General features: G+C 42.2%; 1 protein-coding gene across 7 annotated transcripts in view; it reads right to left on the reverse strand.

Moving 5' to 3' along the window:
- Nucleotides 1–10420, reverse strand: part of ZRANB1 (zinc finger RANBP2-type containing 1) — a 75030-nt gene extending 64610 nt beyond the window's left edge. Inside the window, exons 1-3 of one of the 7 annotated variants that reach the window (XM_043552070.1) lie at nucleotides 9962–10209; nucleotides 4243–4327; nucleotides 2195–2239 (exon numbers count right to left, since the gene is read on the reverse strand). The gene's annotated coding sequence lies outside the window, so the exon portion shown is untranslated. Of the gene's footprint in view, nucleotides 1–2190; nucleotides 2240–4242; nucleotides 4328–9961 lie in introns of all 7 variants that reach the window. The other 6 variants (XM_037904350.2, XM_043552068.1, XM_043552069.1 and 3 more) reach the window with 6 other exon arrangements.
- Nucleotides 10421–11816: the final 1396 nt, after the last annotated feature.

Genomic DNA, 11816 nt, shown 5'->3' on the forward strand with positions numbered 1-11816 from the left:
AGGCTCATTCACCTGCACATCTACCAATGTGATATGTGCCAGCAATGCCCCTCTGCCATGTACACTATCCAAACCGGACAGTCTCTACACAAAAGAATGGACACAAATCTGACATCAGGAATCATAACATTCAAAAACCGGTAAGAGAACACTTCAACCTCTCTGGCCACTCAGTAAAAGATTTAAGGGTGGCAATTTTGCAACAGAAAAGCTTCAAAAACAGACTCCAATGAGAAACTGCTGAGCTTGAATTAATATGCAAACTAGATACTACAAAGTTTTTTTCTCCTGCTGATAGCAGCTCATCTTAATTAATTAGCCTCTCATAAGTTGGAAGTTACCATGCAAACTATCTTACTATATATGTTCCATTCTATGCATCCGATGAAGTGGGCTGTAGCCCACAAAAGCTTATGCTCTAATAAATTTGTTAGTCGCTAAGGTGCCACAAGTACTCCGGTTCTTTATGTTGGTTATTCTTCCAACATGGAATTTGCTGATTGTTTTCTTTTCTTGCTCACTATTTTTAGAGTTAGTGCTCTTTTTTATATTTTTCTGTGTCCACACTGGCCCTGCTGGAGTGGCAAATTAGCATTAGCAAAAAGGATAACTCAGCATGAGCCTCAGCAGGGAAGTAAATTATACTATATGCAAACCTTCAGATTTCACAGAAAATAGCAACTCCACTGGCTATGCAAATAAGTGACCACACTTCTAGCATACTGATTGTGTCAACACGATCATCTCATCACATCAGCACTGAATCTCTGCAACAGCAGCAACTTTATATTATCATAAAGAAAGGAGGGATTATTGCAGAGCCACAATCTAGAATTATGTTCTACATTAATATGAATACAACGAAGCAAGGAATTGAGCAAGTTAGTGTAGTTCACTTGTTTGTTTTAAAACAGATCATCTTATTTAAAAGAGAATGCAATATAGTATTAAATGTTGCTTTTCCTAAATAAACTAACAGTTAATGTGTATATCTTCAGTGACTGTTTGGCCTATATGTTTGAGGAAAAAAAATATCCTTTCCATTTTAAAAGAGAGCTGTTCTAAGCAAAAAACTAAGGCTGTCAATTACAGCAGACCCTTCCTAGAACACAGGATTCGGGATCCATGCACAGTACCGCGTTAACATGGGGACCGCGTTATAGCGGGGACCGCATTAAAATGAATTCCAATTAAATTAGTTAAATTTGGGATCCACGGCCGCAACCGCGTTATACGCGAATTCGCGCTATATACACGCATGTTCTAGCGAGGGTCCACTGTAATTGCAGTTAACACCTGCAATTAACTGAAAACAAATTTTTTAAACACATTAAATTGCATACCTCTGGCCGGAGAGGGAGGCATCAGCACTCCCTGCTGGTCTAGAGGCCCGTGCCTCCCGCCGGGCTGGAGGTAGGGGTGGGGGTCACAATTTTTTCCTCACAGGGGAGGGGGTCAGGAGTACATAATTTTTTTTTTTTTTAGTCCAAATGGGGTCGCCAGCACAAAAAAAAGTTTTAGAAACACTGCCACAGAGAACAGGGGCCTGGCAAGCTCAGCATCCCTGTACCAGCCTCACCTCCCCTGCTGCATGTCAAGGCCCTTAGGTAAAATCCACCCTTCCTTGCAAACAGGGGCTCACTCAGCTGAAGGGAGTTCTATAATAATTTATTATTATTCTACATTTGAAAGTTCAACTTTCATCATAAAGAGATTGCACTACAGTGCTTGTAAGAGGTGAATTGAAATACTATTTCTCTTATCTTTTTTATAATGCAAATATTCGTAATAAAAAATATAAAGTGAGCACTGTACACTTTGTATTCTGTGTTGTAATTGAAATCAATATATCTGAAAATATAGAAAACATCCAAAAATATTTAAATAAATGGTATTCTGTTATTGTTTAACAGTGCGATTAATCGTGAAACTTTTTAATCACTTGACAAGCCCTACAAAAACAAAAAATGTTCAGAGTGTAGCAAGTGATCTGCCAACATTTCTCTTTGGCAACAAGTTTATATAGCACTGTTTGACTGTCTTTTAATATAACATAGTAAAACTTTGTAATTACACACTAGCAACTGAGACAAGCACTTTAGAGTTAAATATTATTAATCAATAAGTAGGCAATACAGACCCCCCCCTTCTCTAAACTATTGTCCAATATCTTGAGTAGATTTGTCTCACCTACCAAAGGGCCAGATCCTTCTTCACTGAAGTCAATGGGTGTAGGCCCCTAGATTATTAATAAATAAAACTGAAAATTAGGGTTGTCAATTAATCGCAGTTAACTCACACATTAACTCAAAAAAATTAATCGCAACTAATCGCAGTTTTAATCACACAAACAATAGAATATCAATATTTTGGATGTTTTTCTACCTTTTCAAATATATTGATTTCTATTGCAACACAATACAAAGTGCTCACATTTTTATTACAAATATTTGCACAGTAAAAATGATAAAAAATAGTATTTTTCATTTCATCTCATCTCTTTATTGTGCAAGTGCAACTTACAAATGTAGATTTTTGTGTGTTATATAACTGCACTCAAAAACAAAACAATGTAAAAGTTTAGAGCCTACAAGTCCACTCAGTCCTTCTTGTTCAGCCAATCGCTAAGAGAAACAAGTTTGTTTACATTTACAGGAGATAATGCTGCCCACTTATTTACTATGTCACCTGAAAGTGAGAACAGGTGTTCGCATGGCACTTTTGTAGCCGACACTGCAAGGTATTTAAGTGCCAAATATGCTAAACATTTGTATGCCCCTTCATGCTTCGGCCACCATTCCAGAGGAAATGCTTCCATGCTGAGGATGCTAGTTAAACTAATTTGTTAATTAAATTCTAACTGAACTCCTTGGGGGAGAATAGTATGTCTCCTGCTCTGTTTTACTCGCATTCTGCCATTTACTTCATGGCGTAGCAGTCTCAGATACAGGGGTGAAAGTAAGAAAGACAGACTTACTGGTACAGGGGCCCGGCGCTGGGCCCTTGGAAGGGGCGGGGCTAGGAGTCAGCCTCCCCCAGCCTACGCCACCTGGGGCTCCGGCAGCTATTTAAAAGGACCCGGGGCTCCGTCCGCTGCCAAGGTAACAATGGCAGCAGTGGCCAGGAGCACCAGGCCCTTTTAAATCACTGGGCCCAGAGGCAGCTGCCCCTTCCCCACCCCATGTTGGCAGCCCGGGGTGGGGGGGGTGTTTACCTTAGGCATGGGAGGGAACATTAAACCAAACCTTTATGAAAATTAAATAAAACCACCTCAACTTGTAAGCAAGCCAAAGTAAGTGCACTTGTTTACGGCAAATCACCCTAGCAGTTTGATATTTTGCGATTATGCTCACCATATTACATTACAAAAAGGATTAGTTTAACAAAAATATGTTACAAGAAGTACCAAAAAATAGATCAGTTATTAGGCTCACTTTGCTCGAAGTTCCTTATGAGGAAGGCTGGAGCGATCAGTCATAGAACAACAAATAAGTACTATGAACCTAGTGTCCACACCTGGTCCTTATTCTGCAATTGCCTCTGTCTGTATTACATTGACTCCAGTTGACACAATCTTCCATGAGGCAGGGTAGGATTTAATAGATGTGGAATTTGATCCCTTCATGCTTTTTTTAAATTTATTTAATGTTAAAAAAAACAAAAAACAAACAAACAAAAAAAACAGCACACACAATGAAATCATTTGTCCCCAAAAGCAACTGCTGGTTATTTGCCGCGCGGAGAGAAGAAACTCATTTGGAGGCTGCAGTTGTCAGTTCAGGAAGTAAAGGCCGCATCCCACCCCTTTCCTCTTTGGATACATGCATAACCTGCAAGAATTCAGTAGGGAGGAGGCCAACCCCAGCAAACTAATTTAAGTCCTCCAATCCTTATCCCACTGAGAATTGTAGCCACTGGATTCAGAGGGGCAGAGAGAAAGTATTCTCATGATCTGGCTCCCATGCCTAAGGTAAACAGAGCCATAAAGGGGCACAGTCAGGTCAAATTTACCCCAAAATTTAGGTTTTGTAAAGATAAAACTTTTACAAAACTCAAGACAAAATAGTAATTACCAAAATAATTGAAACTGGTGTGATTATGTAGTGTTATTCTAACAAATAAAATTTTCAGGATTTTGCAGAATTTTAAAATATTGTGTGCAGAATGCCCCGAGTAGTAATGTGCAATCTTCTGCAACCCCCAGATCCTTTTCAGTGGTACTATCTCCTAGTCAGTTATTACCTGAGCCACTAGCAATTATCGTTGAAAAGTCATGGAAGATGGAAGCGATTCCAGACGACTGGAAGAGGGCAAACATAGTGCCAATCTATACAAAGGGAAATAAGGACAACCCGGGGAATTACAGACCAGTCAGCTTAACTTCAATGCCCGGAGAGATAATGGAGCAAATAATTAAGCAATCAATTTGCAAACACCTGAAGAAAATAAGGTGATAAGTAATAGTCAGCATGGATTTGTCAAGAACAAATTGTGTCAAATCAACCTAATAGCTTTCTTTGACAGGGTAACAAGCTTTGTGGATTGCAGACTGGTAGATGTGTTATATCTTGACTTTAATAAGGCTTTTGATACTCTGTCTCATAAACTAGGGAAATACAACCTAGATGGAGCTATGATAAGGTGGGTGCATAACTTGTTGGAAAACCATTCCCAAATAATAGTTATCAATGATGCACAGTCAAGCTGGAAGGGCATATCAAGTTTGCGGAGGATATCACGCTGAGAGGGGTTCCAAGTGCTTTGGAAGATAGTATGAAAATTCAAAATGATCTAGACAAACTGGAGAAATGGTCTGAAGAAAACAGGATGAAATTCATTGACAACAAATGCAAAGTACTCCACTTAGGAAGGAATAGTCAGTTGCGCGCACACACAAAATGGGAATGACTGCCTAGGAAGGACTACTGCAGAAAGGAATCTGGGAGTTATAATGGATCACAAGCTATATATGAGTCAACAGCGTAACACTGTTGCAATAATTCTGAGCTGTATTAGCAGGAGTGTTGTAAGCAAGACACAGTAAATAATTCTTCCACTCTACTCAGTGCTGATTAGGCCCCAACTAGAGTATTGTTTATAGTTCTGGGTGCCACACTTCAGAGAGATGTGGACAAACTGAAGAAAGTCAAGAGTAGAGCAACAAAAATTATAAAAGGTCTAGAAAACATGACTTGTGAGGGAGGATTGAAAATATTGGGTTTGTTTAGTCTGGAGAAGAGAAGACTGAGGGGGGACATGGTAACAGTTTTCAAGTACATAAAACGTTACAAGGAGGAGGGGAAAAAAAATGTTCTCCGTAACCTCGGAGGATAGCAGAAGAAGCAATGAGCTTAAATTGCAGCAAGAGCGATTGAGGTTGGACATTAGGAAAAACCTCCTGTCAGGGTGGTTAAACACTGGAATAAACTGCATAGGGAGGTTGTAGAATCTGCATCAGTGGAGATTTTTAAGAGTAGGTTAGACAAACACCTGTCAGGGATGGTCACTCTAGACAACACTTGGTCCTGCCATTAGTGCAGTAGATTGGACTAGCAGACCTCTCGAAGGCCCTTCCAATCCTATTATTCTTGTAATCTTCCTTAAAACATATAGGAAGTATAAAATAAAAGCAACTGAAGAGCAATTTTACAGAGTGCTTTTTTTCTGTATCATGGTAAGAAAAAAAAGTGCTACCATTAGGACATTCAAAATACTACTAGCCATCAGAATATTTTATTTAACTCTTGTACCATTTTATTAAATTTTGCATAAATCACTGCAAAAATTATAGGACCATTTTAAATTATTTTCACAGACTATTTGTAATGGGATCTTATGCTGAAAAGGAAATTCTCTCTCAAGCCATGAACAAAAGCTCTATCAAGAAAACAAGTAAACAAGTAAGATCTTAAATTTAACAGAGCAAGTGATTCCAATATCTGGATTCCCTACACATCAAAACGGCAACTACTCTGACAAAAATGTATACAAAGGAAGTGTTAGAATGTTATTAATACAAGTTAAATGTCTAATATAAATTATGCTTGGGATTGTGATTAAAAACAAAACTTCATCTTTTAAAAGTACAACATATTCAACTCAAATATCACCACAAAGTAGCAATTATCTGCTATTTAACTGATTTTACCAAATAATGCCATTTGACAAGTGATGCAGTAAGCTCATCACCAGCTGTGTAAAACATCATAACTGATATTTATTTTTGCACCCATTCTCCCATCATTTGTAGCACCCATTTAAAAAGCTAAAATGAAGACTTTGATAACTACAGAATTGTTCCCTTCTAGTTTTCCTGTACTATTTTATTTACTGTTTCCAAACACAACTAAAGTTTAGTTCCATTTTAAATTGTTACTACACCAATTAAGATGCAGCCTACTTGTTTACAAAATTCTTTAGCAAATAGCTGGTGTTTTTGCAATTTGTTAGGAAACACGATACTGTATGAGTAGAATTGGTGAGAAAAAGAGTAAACTGGTTAGCTACCCTGCAGATCTAGCAGCAGTTTAATTATTGCACGAACATCAATGATGATGCAGTACAAAAAAAGATGATTTAGCATAGAGTGCTATACAAGAAGAAATAGTTTAATAGTCATTGTAATTTCAGCTCTATCCAAAAGCAAGATGTGGGAGATGAAGATAGAATAATTTAAAAAAAAAGTCAAGCTGGATGCAGGCATTAAACATGGAGAGGACAAGTAAGTTAAGCTGATACCACACTAAGATACTTGGTAAAATTCACATGAATTTTAAGCATTAGCAAGGGTACACCTAACTTGAATATATTTAAACAAAACCTAAATTCCTACAGATTCAATATTTAAGCTAAAAAGGAAACATGTTAATGAGTATAAACCTGTAAACAAATACAGGTTCCTAGTGCAAAAGTAGGAAAGGTGGTCAAGATTGTTTCCTCCCAGTAAGAATCCTAAAATTACAAGCTGAACAACACAAGTCAGAGCTGCCTTGAATAGGCAAATCTAAACTAACTTTGCTCTCTTCACCACCTTCAGAGTTGTGAGTCAGTCACTTCCTGATGTATCACTCTAAAATGTGCCATACAGAGACAACACAACTAATAAAATGCTTCTGATGGAGGACACACTCCATCTATTTTATATATTGTTTAAGGACCTGAGATATAAATTAAATATAACTCATACTTCAAATTAAGGCTTTTCCATGATGAACTATTGCCCAGGAGTTCTAACACGCATCCATAGTCACTCAAGGATAAAATTTGGGTATGTTGTTTTGACCCAGAAGTATTTTTAACCAATGTCTCTAAAAGTCCACTTTGAGCTATGTTTCTGTATCAAGTGCATAAAAGGAGTGGTTTCTAACTATTCAGTGTTCCTGTTTACTTTAAAATACCTTCATTTTATTAAAAATGTAATATTGTAGACCACTCTCCAATAACGAGGGACAAGTGTATTTGCAAATCCAGGGGCTGAGAGGGGACCATGATTTTTTCATTTAGAGGAGCGGCTACCAGCATTTCAACAAATCCTTTCTTCAAAACAATTACACTATATAGCTGAAGCTTCCAAAAGCCTGTGAGCTGAAATAGATGCACAAATGTTATTCCAGTCCAGCACTGTGACAAAACTAAATCTTTTATGATTTTACATCAACATGTGTAAGTTAAAAACATCTGCAGATATTAGACTGCAGACGAGGAGACACCAACTCAGTTACTGGTCTCCCACTTCCACAGCTAGAAGACGCTGCGGGATGACTCATGTTACTCTACCATACCGCAACCCCACTGGATGATTACTGAACAATACTAATGCGTTTCAATGTCCTCTTTCACCATTATCGAAGTCAATTTTGAGTCTCTAATAGTTTAAGTGCTGAATAAACCAAAGGAAGAAGTGCCTCCTGAATTACTCTTTCGGGGTTCTGAATACAGTTATACTAACCAAAAAAAAAAAAAGTTAATTTCTGCAGTGGACAACTCTGCATGCAACTGATATCACACACAAAAAAGCTGAGAGGTGAGAGTTAATGTATGCTGTCACAAGACAAATTACTGTGTCCCTAAATACACATCTGCATACTAGATTAACTGCTTAAAGATTCACATTTTAAAGATTCAGGTATTGTTCCAATAAAAAGGAAACACTACTGTTCAAAATGGCAATTCTCAAAAATTCTAGAAGTTATTTTGTTCATTGATATCACTGAAGTCACCGTGCTAGTAAAAAGGTCTTAGCAGCTGTGTTGTGTCTGCCATGCAGGAGACCCAGATTCTACATCTGCAATCATATTAACACCATCTAGTCCTGAGGGGGTAGCTGGGACTAATCAGGATGAGGTGTGTTCAGAATCTGGATTGAAGAATGAGAGAGTGTGCCTTGCATCATTCAAAGTTAACCACCTACAACTGTTCACAGAGTTGCATTAACGCACCCCAGAGAGGGTTGGATGGTTCACCTTTATCAGCAAGCTAGTTGGTACCATGTAGGGTTTTGAAGGTACAGAAGGTCCTGAGGAGCCCCCCTCAAACTGAATATCAGAAGATTATCTTACAGTCTATTAATAAGAATGATTTCAGTTCATAAATTAAAAAGAATTCAGAAATATTTCAGATCCTGTTTGGACTATGGTTTATCTTCGTACATCACCACCACAAATGCTTTATACGACTTGGTACTATATGCTCAACATTAACTATGGATAACCTACTGTCTATAACACATGTGCAAACAAGTAATTCACAACATGCAGGCGGTTTCTGTAGTACAGAAGTAAAGACTTGTATAGAAAAAAAATGGGGGGGGGGGGGGAGAATAAATGGGAGTCAGGAGACCTATGATCTCATTCCTGTAGATCTCGGTACTGCAGATGTTTGGAGAGCAGAAAAATAAGGAGAGTTTCCTGGTTCTCTCTGTTTAACAGTCTTGTCATTTGAATATAGCTTTTAAATTGTATGATATAGTGCTTTTGGGGTGTAGTGATAAACTCTGCATATAGCAGTGTACAAATAAACCTTCCTTCAGGGAACAGTTACTGCAGAAGCAAATTCCTGATTTCCAATGGAGAAGTGAACACTATTTATTCAAACCAGGATACAAGTTAATGGAGACACAAATAAAAAGGTCAAAACAAGATTTAGATACTAATATGTGGAATTCAAAAGCCTTATGGGCAGAAGATGCACCATACGTCTCCGTTTAAGTAAGCTGGGGTCATCCTCCGACTATAAAAACACCCAACCTAGTTCACGTCGCAGGTATTTCTACACCAGTAAACAAACAAGCCAACTGCAGTAGCACCGTCTCTCCTGAGCGGGTGCATGGATCCCCTCAGCAGGCCGCGACGGGAGGGCGGCCAGGGGAGGACATGCAAGCAACGTTCTCACCCTTTTCCACACCGTGACTCCATGTTACGGGAGAAAAAGTTTCAGGAGTCCCCCCGAACCACAAGGAAAGGGAAGGCGGCCGCAGCCCCCCACAACTCAACGCACGGGCTACGAGCTGCCCTGCCGGACCCGGGGGGAGGCAGCCCCGGCTCAGCACGCAGCCCGAGCAAGCGCTGGCTCTGGTGGCGGGATGGGACTCCCCTAGGTCGCGCACGGTGGGGAACCGACTAGGGCAGTAAGGGCCCTGCTGGGGGAGGGGCCGATTAGCACCCTCCCTCCCCGATCGTTAAAGGGGCGCGAGGAAAGGGGGAGGAGCTAAGAAGGGGGCACCCAGCGACAGGAAGTTCCGTCCGTGGCGATGATCCCGGCGGTGGGGGAGTCCCTGGCCTAAGTGTCCCGCAGGGCTGGGAGATTTCTGCCCAGAAGGCAGCCGGGCGGCTGGGGCAGAGAGGACCCCCGCCCCGGGTGTCGGTGGGAGAGCGGGGCCTTGGGCGGCAGTTTCCAAAGGAGCCGCCGGTGGGTGGCCCAGAGGGGAACTGCTCCTAGTTGAGGGGGGGGAAGGTTGCCTTACCCCGCAGCGCCGCCTGCTCCTGCCGCTGCTCCCGGATCCGTCCCTCAGACACTAGTCGGTGCAAGCAGCCCCCCGCGCCCCCCACCAACCCCCCGCCCCGCTGGCTGCGGCTCCCCGCTCAGGACATGGTCTCTCCCGGCCTGGCTAGCTCGCTCGGCCGCGGGCGCTCCCACTCGGCGCAGCCGGGGGGATCTGCAGCCCCAGACTCCCGAATCCTCTAATGGCGGCGGCTAGAGCGGCCCAAAGCAAAATAAATCCCCATACGGCAGAGGGCTCTCACGTCAGCGAGCCCGCAGCCCTGCGGCACGCTCATTGGCGGAAAGCACCCCGTCCGCCTAGCCAATGCGAGAGCGCCTCTTTGGGAAGAACTGGTGATGTCATCCCCTGCCTCTGTGAGGATGCGGGAGTTCTCCCCTCCCCCATACAGAACCGGAGAGCGGCTCTCTCTCCACCCACCAGCCCAGAGAGAGAGCCCCGCCTTCTCTCAGGGAGGCAGACCCTCCCCTCCCCCATCGGCTCCTCCCCCACTAATTCACAGAGCTTCTCCTTCTCCCTGGCTTGGTCCCACCAGAGGACCACACATCTTGTAAGAAGAAAAGGAGGACTTGTGGCACCTTAGAGACTAGCACATTTATTAGTTACAGCTACAGCTCACTTCATCGGATGCATCTTGTAAGGTTGCCAGTTTTGCTAGGACGTGTTCCTGGAGGTTTCATCACACGAAATAATCTTTCATTAAAAATTAATCTTTAATCCCTGGAGACTCCCGGAAAATCCTGGAGGCTTGGCAACACTGCATGATAAGACCCTATCTCCAACAGGGGAGCAGCCCCACAGGAGATCTCACTCCCACCCCTTTAGCCCACAGTTCTTCCCCTCCCCCAGGAGACCAGCCACACTAGAGACCCCCACCCTTCCGCTCCCCCAGGGACACAGAAGACCCCCCTCCCCCCCCGTACTGGAATGTAAACTGTATTATCCTGTTCAGCAACTAGGTCGGGCCACATGTAACACTTGATCTGAGCATGGAACAGATCTAGCTGGTGGTGAATTAAAGTGTCTTCAAGCAAACACATCTCTGGTGTACCTGTTTGGGAAAGAAGCACTGTAGCCAGTCCATATCTGGTACAAGAGCCTGAACTGCTAATAGCAGCCCTGCAGCCTACTGTGTACAAGGTGCACGTGACACCACCCTACCCATCCACTACCCCAGTGTGCTTCCTCCCTCACGGAGAAAACCACACAGGAGACTCTACCCCAGAGTGCTCTTTGTCTCCTAAGGGACAACATAAGAGGCTTTCAGTTCCCTTAGGATCACAAAGAAGAAACCCAGCTCTTTCCCCACAGACTCAAAAAGTGCCCGCTCTTTCCTTCTAGACCAGAAATGAGCCCCATCCTCCCAATGGTCCAGAGTGCCAGTCTCTTGCTAGGCCTCAGAGCCTTGACCCTCACCGAAGTGGTCTAAAAAGGAGCTGTCACCTCCCTTTCTCTCTCTGCCACTCACGGATCCAGGGGAAACAAAGACCCACATCACATTTTTCCCAGGAGCCAGAGGGGAATCCCTGGAGGGTGAAGGAATGCAGATGATTAAATCAAGATATTTTGTTTGCCAGAAAGCTCTAGGATTGCCAACTCTGACTGAAGCTATTCCATGAGATTTTTTTCCCCCAACATGATGTAATGTCATTAATTGTACTGTACCTATTACAGTCTCCTGGATTGCTTTCAATAGTCACCAGGAGATAGATGCCAATTCCAGTAGACTCCAAGCCACTCCGGGAGTGTTGGCAACCCTAGTGCTAATGGGTATAATGTGTTCTCAGTGGATTTATTCTAGTAACTTTCTCTTCATAAG

Source organism: Chelonia mydas, chromosome 7 (assembly GCF_015237465.2).
Source record: "Chelonia mydas isolate rCheMyd1 chromosome 7, rCheMyd1.pri.v2, whole genome shotgun sequence".
Lineage (NCBI taxonomy): Eukaryota > Metazoa > Chordata > Testudines > Cheloniidae > Chelonia > Chelonia mydas.